The sequence below is a fragment of the Quercus suber genome, unplaced genomic scaffold, assembly GCF_002906115.3.
Source record: "Quercus suber isolate HL8 unplaced genomic scaffold, Cork oak 2.0 scaffold_56, whole genome shotgun sequence".
NCBI lineage: Eukaryota > Viridiplantae > Streptophyta > Magnoliopsida > Fagales > Fagaceae > Quercus > Quercus suber.
The window spans coordinates 1571687-1589375 of NW_027069521.1; the positions used below are offsets into that span (position 1 = coordinate 1571687).

At 34.1% G+C, this 17689-nt stretch overlaps 4 long non-coding RNA genes across 6 annotated transcripts; all 4 read left to right on the plus strand.

Annotated features, from left to right (window-relative positions):
• Positions 1–545: 545 nt before the first annotated feature.
• LOC111998568 (uncharacterized) lies at positions 546–2468 on the plus strand. The gene is made up of 4 exons (XR_010628575.1): positions 546–1248; positions 1350–1388; positions 1606–1683; positions 1939–2468. It is a non-coding gene; the product is annotated as an uncharacterized LOC111998568 (long non-coding RNA).
• A 3049-nt stretch (positions 2469–5517) lies between these two features.
• On the plus strand, positions 5518–9161 carry LOC136067069 (uncharacterized). Its single transcript, XR_010628576.1, has 5 exons — positions 5518–5918; positions 6188–6535; positions 7502–7525; positions 7620–7823; positions 8649–9161. It is a non-coding gene; the product is annotated as an uncharacterized LOC136067069 (long non-coding RNA).
• A 296-nt stretch (positions 9162–9457) lies between these two features.
• Positions 9458–11349, plus strand: LOC136067070 (uncharacterized). Of its 2 annotated transcripts, XR_010628578.1 has the most exons (5): positions 9458–9655; positions 9773–9829; positions 9945–9975; positions 10077–10238; positions 10394–11349. It is a non-coding gene; the product is annotated as an uncharacterized LOC136067070 (long non-coding RNA). The 2 variants fall into 2 exon arrangements; XR_010628577.1 differs by having other exon boundaries at positions 10077–11349.
• A 109-nt stretch (positions 11350–11458) lies between these two features.
• LOC136067044 (uncharacterized) lies at positions 11459–15590 on the plus strand. Of its 2 annotated transcripts, XR_010628564.1 has the most exons (5): positions 11462–11918; positions 12533–12650; positions 13295–13412; positions 13519–13579; positions 14902–15581. It is a non-coding gene; the product is annotated as an uncharacterized LOC136067044 (long non-coding RNA). The 2 variants fall into 2 exon arrangements; XR_010628563.1 differs by having other exon boundaries at positions 11459–11918; positions 12533–13412; positions 14902–15590.
• Positions 15591–17689: the final 2099 nt, after the last annotated feature.

Genomic DNA, 17689 nt, shown 5'->3' on the forward strand with positions numbered 1-17689 from the left:
AATGTATGAGTTAAGGGAAGGAACCAATGCTAAACACTTGTGAACAGACTTGAAAGGGAGTGAAGTGACTAATTGGTATTAGGCACGAACACTATCACAAGGATAAGCAAAGGAAAATAGGGGAAAATAAGCTCTCTTTTCCTCCAATTTTTTGGTTATTTTCTCCCATTATAATAAGATTTAGAAGTAAAATCTATGTAGGAAGCTTCATACCCAATTCACAGGTTAATTTGGTAATGCCTCTTATTGGTGTGGGGTAGTCAGGTCTTGCTCTATTCTGTCACAATTGTCTGTTTGTTTTCTTAGTCGCCAGATGTGATTAAGCTGATGGCTCCTTGTCTTCAAACTCTGTTGGAAGTCTGAAGTTTTTCCATTTGTGTATCTTATGCTTGTTTATATGGCGATGTGCATTTTGTGGTTTTGTGTTCAATAGTTTCCTTGTGTTATGCATTTGGGATTGTGTTAGGGTCAATTAAAAATTTTATATCTTACATCCTTTTTTCTTGTACTCTTTTCTTTTTCATGCAATTTAATCTTGTCTAAGTTGGATCTTGGATTGTTTGTATTTTCAGTTTGCTCTTGTTGGAAATCAATACCTGCCACGTGGGTTTGCACTTACATACATCCTTGTACATTTGCAATACTATATCCTGTTTGGATTTTAATTTGGCTGTGCTTTTCTTGTTTGGAGCGGTGATCACATAGGGCTTGTGACCTGGGTATGGTTGCCGAGGGAGTATCTTCGTGGGACAAATGTGAACACACTGATCTTTTCTTTATCCTTTTGTGATTTACATGTGTGTGTATATAAATAGAGACCTCATGTGGTAGAGTATGAAGTTTTGCCAAGTGGCACCTTGATTTTAAGCCTATAAGGTTTTTTTTTTTTTTTTTTTTTTTTTCAACTTCCACATTATCTGTTAACTCTCTCTCTCTCTTGTCTCTTTCACTTCCCCAGCAATTCCATCTGCTATTCAGATTACAGACCCTTCAATTGTCTGCCATTTGCAATTTCCTTCAATATTTTTTTAATTTACTTCCGGACTACACTAATTAGCTTTTACAGTATGCTCTTTCTCTCTATATCTCTCTACCTGTTTCTTTCAAAGTTTTGCAACTACAATCACGACAAGAAGAATAGGGCTACAATCAAATCGGTGTAGGTATACTAATACCAGTTTCTTCAGATTCAGCTGTGCCGGAATCTAAATCCCTCCCATGTTATCCATGGAGACAATGATGTGAAAGGTTAGGCTACTATGCTTCTTCTTCTTCTTCTTCTTTTTTTTTTTTTTTTCCCAGATAAACCTTAATCTGCCTCCTCTCTCTCTCTCTCTCTCTCTCTATAGGCTGGCCACTGAAATTAGGCTAAGGCATACATTTTTTTGGTAAGCTTTTTCCATAATTTCTCTTCTTTTCTTTTTATGTTTCTCCTTTTATGTGTTGATTTCTATTTTTCTTTTTTCTTTTCTTCCTTCCTAAAATTCTAAGTTTGTCAATGCCATTGCTAGCTTTGCAGACATAATCATGAGCATGGCTTTGTAGTATTTCTAAAACGTTTTTAATCACTCAGTTTTTGACCTCAATATTTTGCATGCGTTATAGGTCAGATTTTGGTTCAAATGCTAAATCGTAAGGAACAATCTTGGTTTTGCATTCTGGACTCTACAAAGTTCAAACATGGTGAGTAAGGTTTATAATTTTATCCAAAACATCTTTTCATTTTTAGGTAAGTAAGAGAAAAAAACAAATATAATGCTTTACCAAATATGAACTAAATTAATTTGTTTAAATCAACAAATAGGTTACTTTAAAAAACAAAACAAAACAAAACAAAACGAACAACAATAAAAGAGGGTTAGGATTTAATTGTGTTGTTATTAATCTAAATTTAGAGTTTTCAATTTTGACCTGTTGTTTGTTTTGTTGTAATTACAGTCAGAAAATAGATGCGCTGATAAGGAAGTAATTTATGAAATTCCATGACAAGGCGCAATGGCAAGGAATTCAAGCATATCCAATTGCTCTCTCTCCGCTCCTTTGTCAAAATTGTCAACATATCATCAGAATCAAAATGTCACTTTGAGGTCAGTTTTTTTTTTCTTTTAATTCTTTGGCTATTCCATATCAATGTTGATAATTTGTGACTGATATTTTGGTGGGATGGGTCGGGTCTGATTTTCTGGTAATGAGAAGGGTTTTTATGATTTAGAAATCTCTACAAGTTTTAATTTTTCATTTGATATATATTCATATCTTCAGTCATGTTTCAAAATTTTATTCATAGTTGTGTTTTACCCTTTATTGTTATCTTTTGCTTTTTTATTTTTTATTTTTTATTTTTATAATTTTTTTAAGCACACATTTCACATTTTGATTTGTATTCTTTTAATTTGAGACTGGATTGTGTGTATTGTCAATCTGCGTAATCTGGATTTATGTATTTTTATGGGTCTGATGTAATGGAGTTCACTTGTGGTGTTTTAATTAAGGCTAATTTGATTTTTTTCTATTTTCAATCATACATATGATTTGTTATAAGGATTTATATATATATTTTGTTGGATTCTACTAAAATATAGTAGTTCTAGTTCTTCTTATTTGTTCCGTCATTCTTAGGGCCTGTTAAAAATCCATTCCTCACAAGTCTACAGGAACTGGCATTTTCTTTTTGGGTCCTTAGTAGAAGTGGCTGAGTTTGATATAGTGATATGCTCTGTTTTCTCATTGGTCTCTCTTGCTATTATTAGAACTATACAATTTTGGGCTTTTAAAATTCTTTATAATACTTGGGCTGCTTTTTAAATTCTCATCGTTCTCTCTTGTACGTTTTTTTTTTCTTGCTTTTTTAGTGCCACTTTTTCATCTTGTATTGGCCATCCCATATCCAGTTTGGATTTTAATTTGGCTGTGCACTTGTTTGGAGCAATAATCAGATAGAGCTTGTAACCTGGGTATGGTTGCCGGGTGAGTATCTTCATTGGAAAAATGTGAACACAAAGATTGTCTGTTTATTCTGTTGTGATTACATATATATGTTAGGCTGTTAATATTGCTGGTCGTGTCACTGATTCATTTGAACTTGGATTGTTGCTTATTGAATTCCTAGCCATGGAAAGTAATTGAGCAGATGCTGACCATGTTCAACCAATGTTTGTCATTGGTCTGAGGCTCTTGCTATTCTGTATTCATATCATATTTTCGCACTCAGTAACAAAAGCTTCTTTATGTGTGGGTGATGTTTATTTTTTGCTTTTGTGATGAATACCTTCATAGTTCTTGCAACTCTTTGTATGCTGGTGAGGAAAAAGATTGTAAGTTGTCAATGTTTGTTTTCTTGTTTTGTGAGGACGATGTTTAATATTTTTAATAAAGGTATGTCTGCAGGAGGGGAAATTGGGATTTAGAGTTTCTTTTACTTGAGCAAGAGTATGTGCTGTTTTGACTGCAACAATAGGCAAACTCTTCCCTTCTCTTGATTTCTCTAAAGTCTTTTAATATTATTCACCCAAATGTGATACTACTTGTTCAAGTCTTTTTGGAATTAGGATTTGCTGCCAAAGTAGGTGCTTGTAAATTGGAATCTCATAATTTAGGGTTTCTTTTTTCAATTCGTTACTGATTTCTCTGCCTGTTTCTGATTATTGTTTCAAATTTATAAAAAGAGTGAATAGCCTTAGGAATAGTGTTTTTGGTTTGTTCAAGTTTTACTGTTTTAGTGAGTCTAAATGATGCGTTTCATTTTCAACTTAAGAGACAATCTCACAGATGCACAAGCACAGCGCACTGACTGTTTGAAGAAGTGAGGGAGTCTTGCAAAGAGGGGAGACTAGATAAGAAGATTTTTGTGCATCATAAGGGAGACACGGGAAAGAGTGAGAACATCATAGTCATTGATGAGGGGTGAAAGAGGATGGAAATGATATGTATCAAAAGGTGAGAGAGAGAGAGGGGAGGGACTAAGATTTAGATGAACTCTAATCCAGGTATTTATCTTTTTTTTCTTTTTCTTTTTTTTTTAAATTTTTTGAGAATCTGCTAGAATTATTATTTGGGTTTTGAGATTTTGATTTGCCATATTTTTTTCATGGAAAATCATATAATCTAGGCTTTTAATTGAGAAGAATTAATCAACAAAAGCACACTCTCTCTGTTTCCAATTGGGATTTTTCTCATCTCTTTCTCTTTCCCTTACCGTGTGTTTGGGTATAAAAAAAAAACCTTTAAGGGAGGAGCCAGAATTTTAGAGACAGAAATCCTAGGTCTCTTCCACACTTACCCTATCAAAATTCACCATTTCACACCCACCCACACTTTGTCAAAACTCATATTCTCGACATGGCAGGGCCGAGTTTTCAAAGAGAAACTCTGCAATGTCCACAATTATCAACCCAAAGATATTGAATTTTAATATGAATGTAGAGATTTGACACGTGAATACATTTTTGCAGTACAAATTTGATGCAATATTTGCAGCTCATGTCCATGCTTTTGAAATTATAGGTTTTGTTGTCTTCTTCGCTTATTTTGAGTGGTTGGTTAGAGATTCAAGTATAGTAAATTATGTGGGTGATAAATCATGTCTAATATAGTGTGTTTTTATTGAGTTTATGACTTTATGCTGAGGTGGTTGTATTATTGCAGAATTTGAGCAGCAAAAAACCTATAAAGGTTCAATTGGCTAGGAGTGGTCAAGGTAACTTTTTCATATATATCTTGAGATAAAATTTCACTTTTGATGATGGTAGAAATTTTATTAAGAATTATACCATATGCATATGCATTTTAACAGAAATTTTGTTTAGTCTGTTTCCATCCTGTTTTGGTTTCAGAGTTTTGCAACTAAGAGTTTGGCAAAGTAACTTTTGGATTAAGAATTTATAAATTGAAAATATGCCAGTAATTCAGCTAGAAGTTGCTCCTTGATGCAACGACTTTAGTATGTATTATAAATAACTTTAATGTTGTTACACTTGCTAGCTTTTCCCTTTGTACAATTTCATGTATTCTGGTTTTGTGACGAGTACTTTCCTAGCTTCTTGATTTTATTGTTAGTTTCTTTCTTTTAATGCATCTTGGTCATCATGTGTTGGCAGAATCGTAGATATATGTGACGTTTCTTGGATTTCGTTTCTGTTGTATGTGACGTTTCTTGGATTTCGTTTCTGTTGGTTCTGGGAAATGTGGAGTTTGGTAGCAAGCTTATTATATGGCACGCTAGGTTGTCCATTTGCTATACTGCTAATGGTTATGCTATATTTGAATCATCTTTGTAGAGTGTGTGTAAATGAAGTAGTGGATGTCATACAACGATTTATTTCCCGATCTATGTGAGAAACCTGTATGCCTTTATCAAATCCAAGGCATTGTAAATCTATGTAAAAGTCTGGTGTTTGGTATTTTTTTGCCCTTGCTTGAGCTTATTCATTGATACTCTGTTCTTTCTCGCTCTTTAAGCACTTGTTTATTTTTAAACAGATGCTTATTTTTTATTTTTTATTTTTATAATAGAAGCTCGGATTGTCTGCGATTTGTCAGGTTACATTTTTGGGTTTGGTATAATTCCTGCAGCCTTGTGCAACGTGATGCAATTCCGGGTTTTTGAACTTAGGCTTTTTTTTTTTCCTCAATCTTACATCCTTTTATGTAGCACTCTTCCTTCTTCTTGCAATTTATTCTTGTCTAAGTTGGAGATTGGATTGTTTGTATTTTCAGTTTGCTCTTTATGGAAATCAATGCCTGTCCCATGGGTTTGCACTTCCATACATGCTTGTACATTCTTGTTATTTTCTTGCTGTTTTAGTGCCACTTTTTCATCTAGTATTGGCGACCCCATATCCAGTTTGGATTTTAATTTGGCTGTGCACTTGTTTGGAGCAGTAATCAGATAGAGCTTGTGACCTGAGTATGGTTGCCGGGTGAGTATCTTTGTTGGACAAATATAAACACACAGATTGTTTTTTTATCCATTTGTGATTACATATTTACATATATGTTAGGCTATTAATATTACTGGTTGTATCAGTGATTTTGAACTTGGTTTGTTGCTTATTGAATTCCTAGCCATGGAAAGTAAGTGAGCAGATGCTGACCATGTTCAACCAATGTTTGTCATTAGTCTGAGGCTATTGCTATTCTGGATTCGTATTGTTTTTAGCACTTAGTAACATAGCTTCTTTATGTGTAGGTGATGTTTATTTTTTGCTTTTGTGATGAATACTTTCATAGTTCCTGCAATGCTTTGTGTGCTGGGGAGGACAGAGACAATTTTAATCTTGATATGTCAACTGAAGGGGAAATTGTAAATTTTTCTCGTACTTTGGCTTTGTTGACCGCAAAGATAAGAAAACTATTATCTTTTTATCTTGATCTCATGTTTTCCTTACGAGTCTTTTTACATACCATTCCCTCAAACTTTATCCTATAACTTGTTTGGCTTATGTTATAGGTTTTGGTCCTTGGGAGCATTTTTCAGGCTTGTGATGCTGCAAAGTTGGTTTTTCTTTTTCAATTTTGTTCTCTCGAGCACAAATATGTAAACTTTTCTTTCCCTTATTGTTGGTTGGCTTGGTGATTATTACACTAAAAATTTAAATTCACTTTGTGAAAGAAACAGGGTGCTTGGTTGTGTGTATTTGAGGATGCGTTTGCAGGGTTTAATGTTTAAACAAAATACAGAACTACTTGGCATGTTCATCCTGTTCACTTTTTCTACTGTCTCTTACTTGAGCTTAAGTCTGTGTATTTGTGGCTGCGTTTGTGTAACATCTTAAGTCTTTCTTTTACCTTTTCAACTTTTATTTATAAATATTTGAATTTTTTTCCCTTGAACACGATCCTATTCCATTTTAATTTGTTTTAGTGATTTTATACTTGGCAGTTTTTTTAAGGCATTTGTTGTTGCAAAGTTGGTTTTATGGATAGATCTGGTTTGTCTTCTTTAGGTTTTTTTTTTTCCCCTTTGCAATTTATTTTTTTCTAAATTAGAGCTTGGATTTTTTGTATTTTTAGTTTGCTCTCTTGCTGGAAATCGATGCCTAAACCTTGGGTGTCCTTCCATACGTGCTTGTACATTATTGTTATTTTCTTGCTTATAGTGCAGCTTGCTCATCTTATATTTGCAACCTATACCCTGTATAATTTGAATATGCACTTGTTGTTTGGAGTAGAAATCACATTGCGCTTGTGACTTGAGAATGGATGCCGAGGGAGCATCTTTGTTGGACAAACGTGATTTAAATATTTGTTAGGCTCTGAAGGTTGCTGGTTTTGTCACTAATTCATCTAAACTTGGATTGTTGTTTATTGATTTCCTAGCCATGGAAAGTGAGTGGGACGATGCTGTCCTTGTTCAACCAAAGTTTGACTTTAGTATGATGCTCTTAATTAGTATTATATGTGGGTGATGTTTGTTTTTTGCTTTTCTCCATCTGTATTGGGGCTGGGATTATGATTAAACCACATATGCAGTGTATTAACTAATGCTGATTCAATTTTGTAGCTTCCCAATCAGAAATGCTGATGAGTATACCCCCTCCTCTTCTTATTCTTCTTGTTTTTAATTTATTTTTTATTTGCTTTGAAATATTCTTGTGATTTACGCTTGTCCTGAACTGCAGCTTGGATTTTTTTTGGTCTGCTATATTGGGAAATCAATGCCATTACACCACTCAGGGTTCTTGCTTCCATACAGTTGTGTAAATTTGTCGTAGTTTCAAGTTTTGGCAGCCATTTTTCTGTTTGGATTTTATTCTGGCAGTGAGTGGGCAGTGCTGTTTATGGTCTATAGAAGTGGATTATTTTGGTACTTGGAAGCTAAAGTGGTGATAATCTCTCTTTTCCTCCCTTTTTTGTTGTTGTTATTTTCTCTTACAATGATAAGATTCAGAAGTATAATCCATGTTGGCAGCGTCATACCTAATTCGCAGGTTAATCTAGTAATGCTTATTATTGGTGTGGGGCAGTCAGGCTCTGCCTTGCTCTCTCATGATTTGCTGCTTGTTTTTTTCGTTGCAAAATTTGATTAAGCTTTATGGCTCAATATCTTCCAAGTTTGTTGCAAGTTGAAGTTTTTCCTTTTTTGGACTCTTTTTTTAGCGCTGTGTACCTTATGCTGGTTTATATGTTGGTGATGTTCATTTTGTGATTTTTTGTTGAGTGCTTTCCTAGTGTTATGATTTGGTATTGTGCTAGGGTTAATTAAAAAATTTATATTGACGAGAATTATGTATTATAAGCTTTTTGCTATTGTAAATTATATTTACTTTTGGTCATAGGTATAGAATATAAATAAGGCAAATATCCATGTTGGCAGCATCATACCTAATTCTCAGGTTAATTTGGTAATGCCTCTTATTGGTGTGGGGCAGTCAGGCTCTTGATTTGCTCTCTCATGATTTGCTGCTTTTTTTCTTCGTCGCAAAATTTGATTAAGCTTTATGTCTCAATATCTTCCAAGTTTTTTGCAAGTTTGAAGTTTTTCCTTTTTTGGACTTTTTTTTTTTTTAGCATTGTGTGCCTTATGCTTGTTTATATGTTGGTGATTCTTGTCCTTTTGTCTTGATTTTTTGTTTGATTTTTAGTCATTCTCTGTTGGCAAGCTCATATCTAATTTGTATGTTGAAATGCCGTTTATTGGTGTGGGGCAGGTAGGTGAACAGAGATTGGGACTTAAATATGATTGCTGAGGGAGTACATACAAGTTTTTGCTTTATCCTGAAGAGATTTGCACAATATTTTGTAATCTTAGGCTGTTTCTGATTGATTTCCTGATCATAGAAAGTCAAGTGGGCAGGTATACTGTTTCTGGTTCCTTTTAACTAATGCTGATTTGATTTTGTTGCTTTTCAATCATACATGCTGTTGAGTAGTCCCCCTACCCCTTTTTTCATCTAATTTTTTTTAGAAGCTTTTTTTTTATATTCTTGTAATATAACTTTGTCCTGAATTGGATCTTGGATAGTGTGTATTTTCAGTCTGGTCTTGGAGGAAATCAATTTCATCTCCATTGAATCTTTGCACTTTCTTGCAGTCTGGGAAATTTGTCTTAAAGTCTTGATTAAATTTGTTCGTTTCTTGCTTTTAATGCAACTTGGTCATCCTGTGTTGGCAGCCCTTATCCTGTTTGGATTTTAGCAGTTTCACTTATGGCCTACAGAACTGTAGATAAATTAGCATTTGTGGATTTTGTTTCTGTTGGTTTGGGTAAAAGTGGAGTTTGGTTGCAGGCTTGTTATATGGTGGGCTAGGTTGGGCATTTGCTATACTGCTAATGGTTATCCTATATATGAATCATGTTCGTAGAGTGTGTGTAAATGAAGTAGTGGATGCCTTACAATGCTTTATTTCCTTATTTATTTGAGAAACCTGTATGCCTTTATCAAAATTCAAGGAATTGTAAATCTTTGTAAAAGTCTGATGTTTGGTAAAAAAAAAAAAAAAAAAAAAAAAAGCCCTTGCTTGAGCTTATTCATTGATATTCTCTTCTCTGTGTTCTTTCTTGCTACTTAGTCACTTGTTTATTTTTAAACAGATAGTTTCTTATTTTTTAATTTTTATTTTTATAATAGAAGCTTGGATTGTCTGTGATATGTCAGGTTACTTTTTTTTGTTTCGTATAATTCCTGCAGCCTTGTGCGATGTGACGCAATTCTAGGTTTTTAAACTAGCCCCATTTTATTTTTTCTTGCTTCTCCATCTTACATCCTTTTTTGTAGTACTTCTTGCAATTTGTTCTTGTCTAAGTTGGAGCTTGGACTGTTTGTATTTTCAGTTTGCTCTTGCTGGAAATCAATGCCTGCCCCATGGGTTTGCACTTCCATACATGCTTGTACGTTCTGTTTATTTCCTTGCTCTTTTAGTGCCACTTTTTCATCTTGTATTGGAAACCCCATATCCAGTTTGGATTTTAATTTGGCTGTGCACTTGTTTGGAGCAATAATCAGATAGAGCTTGTGACCTGAGTATGGTTGCTGGGTGAGTATCTTCATTGGAAAAATTTAAACACAAAGATTTTTTGTTTATCCCGTTGTGATTACATATATATGTTAGGCTATTAATATTGCTGGTTGTGTCAGTGATTCATTTGGACTTGGATTGTTGCTTATTGAATTCCTAGCCATGGAAAGCAAGTGAGCAGATGCTGACCATGTTCAACCAATGTTTGTCATTAGTCTGAGGCTCTTGCTATTCTGGATTCATATCATATTTTAGCACCCAGTAACAAAGCTTCTTTATGTGTGGGTGATGTTATTTTTTTCTTTTGTGATGAATACTTTCATAGTTCCTGCAACTCTTTGTATACTCGTGAGGAAAAAGATTATAAATTGCCAATGTTTGTTTTGTTGTTTTGTGAGGATGATGTTTAATATTTTTAATAACGATATGTCTGCAGGAGAGGAAATTGCAATTTGGAGTTTCTTTTACTTGAGCAAGAGTATGTGCTGTTTTGACTGCAACAATAGGCAAACTCTTCCCTTCTCTTGATTTCTCTCAAGTCTTTTAATACTATTCATCCAAATGTGATAAATACTTGCTCAATTTATTTTATAGATTTTGGTGCTTGGTTGCTTTTCAAGGTGTTTGTTGCAGCAAAATTGACTTCTGTAAATTGATTTGGTACTCCACTTGGGCGATGAACTTTGTTACGGACCTAAGACAATAAGCTCTCTCTATGTCTTGATTTTAGCACTCCTGTCCTAAAATTTGAAGGTTTAAGTATAGGATTAAAATGTTTATGAGGGAGGTTTACCACTATTATGAGTTAAAAAAATTTATATTTTTTTGAAAAAAAAAAAAGAGGTTTATATTGAGCATAGTTATTTATCATTACCTTTTGTGCCTCTGTGTTTTGGATTTTACTTTCACTTAGCATAGAGTAACTTTTATTTCTAGAGTATTTTACTATGACTCTATAACCATACAACAAATTGACACCCTTAAGCTATGGTATGACTTTCTTGTTTTAGATGATTTTAGTGCCTGTGTGGTACCAAGTAAAAGAGATTTTGGTTTAAACCAAACAAATCATATTTGTTTGCCTTAGGTATCAATCAATATGTCTGGATATATCTCCACTCATTGATGTTTTACAAGATCTTCTCTTGCAGCCTGCAGGATCTGTACCCTTCTTTCATCCTCTTTGATTTTTCATTTTAAAAAAAAAAAAATTGATAATATTGTTTCTTAGCAATATTTTTGTTCCAAAATTTGATCTTGATTCAGAAGTTGCACGGAGGAACTGTGTGCTGCCTACAGCAACTCACAAATTCCTGCTTGCTATGTAGGAATGTGGAGAACAATCTATTCTCTGGACCTATATGTGCAAAATTGCTGAGTGTTCCAAATTTTAGGTGCTGTGGATTTTTTTTTTTTTTTTTTTCCTTTCATATATATATATATATATATAAGCTGAGTGTTCCAAATTTTAGGTGCTGTGGATTTTTTTTTTTTTTTTCTGCCTTTCATATATATATATATATATATATGGTATGTATGTATAGATGGATTGCCTTTTAACATGGATTTGGTTCTGTCATGTATGCCAAATCCTGGAACTAGTTATGTTAGTGCTTCTTTCATGGTCTCTTTTTAATTAATATAGAACTCGATACTTCTTTCTTTCTTTCTTTCTTTATTTTTGAATTTTTCCATTTCTTTTTGGATATTAAGCTAGTTTGCAATGGTATTGTTTTACTTAACTTGAGACTTGTTAGTTGCTTATATAGAATGCTCATGTTAGGCTAGAAGCTCAGAAACAGATTTCTTTGTTGTCTCTTTTATTGCTAACCTAGGAAATCACAACTTGTAGATTTCACCGAAATTTCAAGTCTGTGAATCTTCACCTTAATGACGAGCTTGAATTACGTGTTTCAGACTGCAGTTTGGCTCCTCTACTATTGTCTGGTTTTTCATGTTAGGTAATTTTGTGTGTATGATATTTAAATCCCATTGATATAAAATGCTACAAATTACTACTTTTGACTGATGTTTGTAAATGTTTATTGAGACCCTTCTTAAAAGAAAATATGGTCTATATTGGTACCCCTTGTTAATGGTACTACAATCAGGTATTAATTGAGAGAATTTGACACATAGCTACGGTAATAAATGTAGAGGCTTTATTATGTGAGCCCCCTCTTATATAATTAAATTATTGATTATTCATCCAAAATGGAAAAAAAGGGTTAAGCTTTGTTGTAGATTTGTGTAAAGATGGGTTTGGCTTATGTCCGGTACTTTTTTAACTGGACATGTCCTTTTGTTTTAAATATACAATGACAAGTGGTAGTAACTTGAAAATTAAACTTGAAGTCTCAACCAATTTTCTTGTAACTTGAACTATAAATCTTACCAATTATATATAATCTATTTCTGTATAAGAGTTAAAATTAAACTCTGGAAGGACCCACAATTACCATGGTCACGTTTGGTCTAATTAGGTCTTTGAACATCTTTTGTGAATATTTTCAAATGAAACACATAATATAGCTATCAAAGTTTTTAATCAATTTTTAGGATTCTGTGATTACAGTACTACCAGTTATGCTCTCTTCAAAACTATTGTCTGGGATGGAAGTGGAGGACAACTCCAAGGGAGAGAAGTTTCTTCATGGGATGCAAAACTTGCCATTATCCTCACAAATTGAGAAGTTAAGGTTTTTCAAAGTTCATTGTGTTCTCAATTAAGCACATTCTTTTCTGGAACCAGCCCTTTGGCTTAGTCATCTGATTGATGATTAATGGGAGACACATTAAAGTGTCATATAGAATTGATTGCTTAGGTTCATGGAGTTTTAAGTTTCTCCAAGTTGTCCAGACACAGGTTGGTTGATGGATCAATCCCACCTCCTGTCAAATAATTGTGTCCTCATTTGGGGCATTGGTTGGCCTAGACCTGCTTGAAATTATCTTAATTGTTGATATAGAGTCAAAGTTGCAAATTATTCTTTCATCACATTAAATATGGGCTTTACTTTCTAAGATAATCTTTACATTTGCATATACTTAAGGGTTCCTTGGTCTGCTTATGATTTACAGCTAGTACTGAATTTAGTTATAATGTTTTGGTGAGTGTGGCTGCTTGTTAAAATGGACATTGAGGTGCAAGATCAGTTGCATATTAAGGGCAGCGTCCAAAGAATATTTTCATAGGGTTTGACAATAGCAATCCAGAGTATATCTTGAAAATAATATAACCTCTAATAAAAGCTTCAAGTTTTTGTGCCAGAAAGATGCACTTGGTCTAGGAATACTTGTAAATTTACATTTAGAAATGATTGGTTTATGCATGTAGGATTACGAATACCAGGAGACCAGAGGCAGATCACACCTGCACTTCCACTGCATTTGGTGGATGTGATCACTGTAGGTGATGGAGTGTGATGGAGTGCGAAGTTTTGCTGATGCATCTGGTAATAATCAGTCACTTGTTGAAGTGTGATCTTTTTATTTTTGGAATTTATATATTGGATTGAATATCAATTCTATTTTGGTGGCTTTTGCAAAAATTTGTTCCAGGCATGTATTCAAAGAATACCCGTCATCAAATAACATCAGTGGATAGGGCACTTTGTTGCAGGTATGATCTTTGACTTTATTTTCAAGTTTCACATCGTGAAGTTGTAAATGATTCTTCATTCATTTTTTTCCTTGAATTGTGAATTAAAAAGGCTGGCCTGCTTATGTTAAAGCCTAAACATTATTCATGTGGTTGTCCTCTAATTTTGATTATTTTTGTTGATTATTTAAGTACGATTACTGATATCCTACACACGCTAGTGCGCATAAGTGGGGCATGCTATGCTTTTATCCTTATCTTGCTATGTTTGTGTTAACCAGTTGTAGATAAAGGTTTGGGGTTTGTGTTGGGCTGTTGTGGCTTGATATTCTGCATCTGTAGGATGAGGGAAAAATTTGCTGAATAGTACATTTTTAGAAAAATTTTAGGTGAATAGCATGCATTTGAAGTTATTTAGTTATGTAGATTGTTTTTGGAACTTGAGTTTGGCAAAATCGAGTTCTAACCCAAAATTGAGTTTAACAAACTCGAGGTCCAACTAGTATAGGTTTGACGTGGAATTAATAAAAAAAAAAAAAAAACAAAAAAAAAAACAAAAACAAAAACCATGTGAAACTTGAGTTCCAGCCCAGTAAAAAAATTTACCCATGTCCCCACCGACCCCAGTTCCCAGTTCCCACCTAACCTACTTGTTTATCTCCAGATAAACACCACGTCCCCACCTAGCCATTAAAGTACCATATGACTGATATTTTCATTTCGCCAGATACCAAACAGTCATCTGTCTTCCCCCAACTTCTTTTAAGCCTTAAATGTTAATCTCTCTCAACTTTCAGCTCTACTTTCTCTCTTTTGTTAGACTTGAAAGCCTTAGATCGACGTGTTTGTGCCTAATCAGATGGTGCCTCCATTGAATATTTGAATCCCTCTCCTCAATTTTTTTTTTTTTTTTTCCTTACATTCCATCGTTTAGATCAGCAAAAGATGGTCATGGGGCTGATGGCTTCGTTTACAGATCTTTGCTATTTGTCACTCAAAACTATAGTGTTTTGGTGTTTTAAGAAAATCGCTCCAGAACCGGTCACGGTAAATTTTTTAATGGCGCAAACTCGAGTTCCACGTGTTTTTATTTTTTATTTTTTATAAATTCACGTCAAACGACTAAACCAATTAGAACTCAAGTTTGCTAAACTCGATTTTGGGTTGGAACGAGTTTGACGAACTCGAGTTCCAGAAACAGTTTACTTAACTAATTAACTTCAGCCGCATGCTATTCACTAAAATTTTTTCTAAAAAGTTATTCAGCAAATTTTGCCGGAGGATATCAGGGTCTTCTTTTCTGAAGGTGTGTTTTGTCCAATTGGCAAAAACTTTTTAAGCAGGCTTCTGCACCACAACTTATTGGAAGATCAGCTGCATCTCCTAGTGCCACAACTGCTACTTCTTTTGATAACACAACAACATCTCCACTGCAATATGCCAATTCTCCTGGGTCAGGTACAAATAGATAAACACCATCTCCTCAGCGACATACCCCTCAGCAGCAACAGCAGCAAAGGCAGAAACTGATGCAACTACCTCAGCATCAGCATCAGCAACTCCTTGCACAGCAACAGTTCAGGCAATCTGCGATGCAAGGACTGGGACATGATGAAAAAATACTACAATATATGAATTTGAAGTGGTTGCATCTTTTAGTTGATACAATAAACAATTCTGAATTGCTAGTTATGTTTGTGCTTCCAGTGTTCCATCCAAAGTTTGAGGATGCTTATGGAAGTTTGGACATATAATTTCTTGCACTAGAACATGCTTAATTATATGTACGTTTGTAAATGAACTTTCACACCAACTTTGGCTTTATTTAGGATAAAATTTAAATTTTGGAAATCTGATTGGTTTTTAGGACTTAGTGGAGGCAAGAAAATACTTGTATTGAAAATGGGTGAAACACATGATGTAAATTATTTTGAGAACAAAAAGGAAAAATCATCTCCCTTGGTATCTTCCTCCCTCTTATATCACAATCTGTTCTAGAACCTTGATTTTTGTCTTATGTTAATCTCTCCGAATGCTTTCCTACTTTGGAAGTTCTGCTCTAGCATTTGAATAGGACTTATATAAGTCTGTTGAAATTGATAATTGATTGTTGCTAGATGATTTTCATCATTAACCATTTGACTGTCATATGCAGAACCAGCTGCCTCAGCTGCATGATTTGCAGGGCCAGCAGAAGTTTCAGTTGGTAAATTTACAGCAAGCTACATTTTTCCTTAGTTGTTTGAAAACTTATAGCTACATGCACACACATGCACGCGTGTGTGCACACCCCCACATATATTGACATTTAAAACATGTATGCCTCCATATATCTATAAGCTTGACGTTATTAATGGTGTTCTTGTTACCAAAGTCTTCTAAGAAATTTGGGGTCCATTTGGATGGAGGAATGGAGAGGGTAAGTGGTGAGTGGTTCCTCTTTTCCTTGTTTGGATGTACTCTCTTACACATTGTTTAGATGGAAAAAAGAAGTGGGAAAGGAAAGATGAGGAGAGATAGGATTACATTTCCTTGATTTGGTTGACATCAGAGAAAGGAAATTAGGATGATGTGGATGGAAACATTTTCCATGGGGCCCACACTTATGCTATCATCCCAATTTGGACTGAAAGAGGGAAAGGGAGAGGGACTTTGAGGTGATTTTAACTTTTTCTATTTTAAAATTACCAATATGCGCTTATATTCTTCTTACAAGTCATAAATTTAAGGTTGTAAAAGCAAAAACATTTATTTTTCTTTCCTTTCTCTTTGAAATCCAAACAAGGGAAATAATTTGTTTCCTTTATTTTCCTTCCTACATCCAAACACAGATTTCCTTTTTCCTTTCCTTTCACTTTTCCTTCCCTAGGTATTTTCTTTTCTCATCGCTTTGCCTAGGTGCAACCAAACATAGTGTTAGTGTAAACAAGAGAATTTGAGGGGATTTGAAGGAGTACTGTCCCTTTAAAGCTCATGTTTTCAAATTCCTCAAATTGGGGGAGTTCAAATTAATCTTAAGTTGCTTCCATCCCCCCCACCCCTCTCCAGCTGCTGATTAATCTTAAGTTGCTTGCATTTTTTATTTTCTGCTTTAACTATATCCAGCTTCTGTAAAGACAAAGAACATTTTGTGAATTGTGTGTTTCTTTCATGATGGTTGCATCTGTATTAATAAATCTTGTGTTGGTTTCTGTTCTGTTACTAGACAGTGTAAAGCTCCAACTGTATTTTGCTTTTCAGATGCTTTAGCGCATTCAGGAATTCATTGAGTAATTTATATTTGATTTTGAAGTGATGTTTCTGGTTTAGCAGAACTATTATCAGATTTGACTGTGTTTCATTCGGTCCAGAGGACTGTAGGTTGATATTCTTTAAATGTGAAGTATAAATGTTTATTCTGCTATATTTTTGCTTGGGCCAATATGGTGCACCTACATTCCTATGGATCCTGCTATATTCTGCAAGAGGACTATTTCTTATTAAAGAGATTTTTTTAGAATCTATCTGGCGATTTGCTCTCTCTCTCTCTCTCTTTTACCCTTCTGTTTTTGTTACTCGCTGACAATCCCAATGTTATATGTACAGTTTCTGCTCATTTTATTTCTTATGAAACTTGGGCAGTGTTTGCTTTTCTTAGGCTTTGTATCCAAGAGGATTATAAATTACAGTTTTTCTCATACTCTTTGTCCTATTGTCTTGTTTTAGTCATTCTGTGTTGGCAAGCTCATATACAATTTGAATGTGGTAATGCATCTTATTGGTGTGTGGTAGTTATATTAACTGGGATTGTGATCTAAATATTGTTGCCAAGAGAAGAATAATACAGGTTTGTGCTTTATATTGTCGTGCTTGGCACAAATTTGGCCTTTCGAGAAATTGAATTGCTTTAACTTAAACAAAAACAAAAATCCTCCAACCAAACAGGTCCTTATTCATTTTTACTTCACTTTCTCTTCTAAATTTCTTTCAAATATTCAATTCCTTTGAACTTGATATTATATATTTCCTTGTTTGATTTATTTTATAGATTCTTATTGAAGGTGCTTTCTGGATTGATTTGTTTCTCTTCTTGATTTCTCTTTTTGCTAATAAGTCTTTCAAGTTCAACACACTATTCAATCTATCATGATT